The sequence below is a fragment of the Brassica oleracea genome, chromosome C1 (assembly GCF_000695525.1).
Source record: "Brassica oleracea var. oleracea cultivar TO1000 chromosome C1, BOL, whole genome shotgun sequence".
NCBI classification, from domain to species: domain Eukaryota; kingdom Viridiplantae; phylum Streptophyta; class Magnoliopsida; order Brassicales; family Brassicaceae; genus Brassica; species Brassica oleracea.
In genome coordinates, this window is record NC_027748.1 from 11371484 (window position 1) to 11375752 (window position 4269).

Below are 4269 nucleotides of genomic sequence, written 5' to 3' on the forward strand. Positions count from 1 at the left end.
AAGCAATTGCAGGGATAAGTGGTTTCTTCCGCGATTTATGCACGAGATCAGTGACTCTTGAAGGTATTGAAAATTTGAAGACTAACATAGCCGTGATTCAGTGCAACCTTGAGAAGATATTTCCTCCCTCATTTTTTGATGTTATGGAGCATCTTGTTATTCACCTGGCAAGAGAATTGGAACTTGGTGGTCCTGTGCAGTATAGATGGATGTATCTGTATGAGCGGTATATGTTCCATTTGAAGAAGATGGTGAAAAATTTAAGTAGGGTGGAAGGTTCTATAGTCGCACAGATGATCAATGAAGAAACTTCAAACTTTGCCGAGTACTACTTTCCAGCAGAAGTTCAGACCAAAAACAGAAGACCTGCTCGGCATGATGATAGAGGCGAACGGGCAACATATCATGTTACGGTTCCAGACATTTTCACAGACGTTGGACGACTTAGCGGAAAACCAAAGGACCGTCGACTTACTGAGCAGGAGCGCAGTAATTTGCAAACATATTTGCTCACCAACTGCGAAGACGTTCTTCAATATGAGAGGTAAATAAATGAGCTTACAAATTTTTATTTTAACAAGTTGAAATTTAAATCTTAATTAATTACATTATTGTCATCATATACAGGATTTTCATGGCAGAAAAGCGGTTCGAGTATAGATACGCCACAGAGGACGAACTAGAAGAAATGAAGCAGAGAGAATTTACTGGATGGATGTTTACTTATGTGAGTGCTTTAAACAAATTAAAATATATTTTATCACATATTTATACTAATTCACATTTATTGATATAACATATATATATATGTGCTATTAATAGGTGTCTGCTGGTTTGGCCAGAGGTGAAACATTTGACGATTGGATACGTGAGATGGTCGTTGGACCAAACTTTGTTGTGAAGTCATATCCGAGATTTTGTACTCGAGGATATGCATTCACAACTCAGAAGAGGAGACGTTCGAGTACGACTTATGATGATGGCGTTTGTTCTGCATCAGGAGATGATGTATACTACGGACACATACATGAGATTTTGGAAATCAAGTATTTGGGCATGGTTGGATTGCGCTGTACTGTTTTCTATTGTGATTGGCACGACAACACCCCAGATCGAGGTGTGAGAACAGATGCATTTGGTGTTACATCAGTAAATTCGAGGCGAAAGCTGCAATATTATGATCCTTTCATTCTTGCTTCCCAGGCCGATCAGGTAATTAAATGTTAATTATTCAGAATGATTCATCATCATGTGTATTAATTTATAATTTTTCTAAATGTTACAGGTTTGTTATATCAAGTACCCCCGGGTAAGGAACAGAGATGATCCATGGGTTACTGTTACAAGACTCAACCCGAGAGGCCGAGTTCAGGGAAGTTCTGAGCTGGAAGACCCACTACAACCAAGCACATCCGGCAACTGTAGTGCAGCAGAAAATTTAGCTGGAGTTGGCCTTGTAGTCGATTTAACCGACTTTGGAGAGGAAGCCGTCGTTCACGTAGAGGATGAACCAGTAATTGGAGAGTTTCACCAAGATCCAGATTCAGATTCATCTAGTGATGATGACTCGGAAACAGAATATCATTGATTTTTTTTATTTTTTTTAAAGAAATACCGAGGAAATTCCGAGGAACACTTGATATAACCTCTTTCCTCGAATAATAGTTATTTGGTTTATCTAGCAAGGCAAAGCTGAATACGAATTAAAAACTACTCAGAACACAACCAAATAAAACGAAGAAACCATGTAAAAGAAATACAAACTCATAATTAAGAAACCCAAAAAAAAACTCAGTTCAAAATTAACAGAAAATAAGACCATAAAACGTTAGAATAGAAAAGAAAATAAAATAGCCGGTGATAGCTCCTACTCCTCGTCTCCTGCTCCAGATGTTCCGCATCATTGGGTCTCTTGGACCTCTTTCTTACCCTGTGTGTACCACTCGAACCCGAACCAGAGCTGGATGGAGAGTTGTCCCGATGAACTACATCATCCTTTTGGCAACGACACGGCCTGATACGTGAAATGGCAGCCCAGATCTTGTGTAGCATGTCGTTGTTTGTCTTTATGCTCTGATTTGTGCATTTTTTCTAATTTCTAATGTTTCTTTAATTTTATGTTTTTTTTCAAGGCGGAAGAAAATGATGGCGAACCGGTTGATGATCTCGCCCTAATTAAGATGGCGTATACCAACAAGAAGACCGGCCAGATTGATGACAGTCTTGTGAGAGAAGTGGTCAGCCTGGTCCAAACTCAGGTGCAAGACGAAGTGTCTCAGCTTCAAACCGAGGATGACGATTCGACGGCTTCGACCAACTTGTCCCGGTTTCGAATCAACGAAATCGTTGAATCCGTAAGTTCTTTTTTTTTTAAGTTCAATTCATTAATTTCTTGATTTAATTTTGGTTATTTTCTATTTTAGTCGGTTCAAAAGAAGAAGGGACGTTTGGTCGGTTTGGGTCGTCGACCCCGGTCGGTTCCTCCTTCTTCTACATCACCGCCCTTTGTTGATCCAGAAGTACTTACGGCTCAGTTGAAGGACAAGGATGATTGCATATCTTTGTTGGAGACCTAGATGGCGGCTAAACAGACGGGCTATGAGGCACAGAGGAGGCTGAACCAGCAGATGATGGAGATGATGCAGAAGATGTACCTGAACGAGGTGTTCCCGAACGTGCCAGATCCGTAGTTTTTTTTTTTTTCCAAAAACTCGGAATGTTTTATTTTTATTTGTACAACTTTGAATATTATCTAATATGTTTTCAATTTTAATTTTAATTTTATATTTTCGAATTTAAATTTCAAAAAATTTATTTTAAAAAAAAAAATTAATTTATTTTTTAAATTCCGAGGAAATGAACTCTCGGAATATACCGAGGGACATGTTCCTCGGAATATACCGAGGGACTCATTCCTCGGAATATTCCGAGGGACTCTTTCCTCGGAATTTACCGAGGGACTCGTTCTTCAAAATTTTTTGAGGGCTCCGTTCCTCAGAAATTCCCGATGAAAATTCCGAGGAACATTTCGTCGGAACTTCCGAGGATTGGACCATCGGAAAGTCCATCGAAATATCCCGAGGAAGTTCTCCCTCGGTATATTCCGAGGAGCCTTCCGACGAACTGGTGGTCCTCGGAGTTTCCTCAGAAATTTGTTTCCTCGGAATTCCGTCGGAGATTTTCGAGGAAATTCCGAGGAAAAATGAATTTCCGATGAGTTATTTCTGAGGACTTGTTTCGTCGGTATGTTGTCGGAATAACGTTATTCCGACGACATACCAACGATTTTTTCTCTCAGTATGTCGCTGTTTTCTTGTAGTGTATATTAGTTTCGACCAAAGGGGAACTTCTAGTCTCCGACCAAAGGTTTCCAAATGGAATTACGACAGAGACGGAGAAACCATGACGAATTGACGACGAGCCGGAGAAAGAAAGAGTAGATTTGAGTTTCTGGGTTTTTCATCGCTAGTTTTTCTCCTTCGGTGACAAGTTCATGATTTCGTCTTCAAGGTAGTCAATTTCTTGCTTTTTATTTTATAATCTTAATTGGGTTATGATATTTATGTACCAAATTGAACAACTTTTAAAAAATTATTTATCTTGTAATGATCTTAAAAATCAAAATCGTAAATTGCTTTGGTGAGTTATGGAGTTTTCTGGTGATTATTTTCATTCAAATGTGGAAACAATTTATGATGTCTCATTACCTTAAGAAATCCTTTTTTATCAAATCCTTCGGAAATCCTTAACTTTGAATTTTGAAAACATATAATAGTAGTACATATGTTGTATTATCAACATGTACAGTTAGATGAGTGATGTCCATGTGTACAACATCCTATTTAAGCATTTTCCTTCTATAAGAAATTGTATTTATGGAGAATATAAGTTTTCTATACTAAATCCACCTGTAGAAACCCAGCGAAACGAAAATTAAACAGTAGAGAAACCATAAAAAAGAAACCAATTGTGGACTTGTTTGCCTCCAAAGATGACCGATTTGCAAGGGTTCTGATCCATGAGAATCTCACGGCATGCAAAAGCTGACTGAGCCAGAGTATTCGCCGTAGATTTTAGCAGTAAAGAGGGTTTTTACGAGCGGCGAATGCAAATGACAAAGAGAGAGCATTTTGTTAGGGTTTAGTGGATTCTGTTAGACTCTTACTATGAAGAGATCTACAAGCCAGTGACAAAGAGGTAAGGATGTTATGTGGTGAGAGAGAGGAGAAAGATTCTTTGAAGACGGCAAGGATGAAGAAAAAAAAGGGA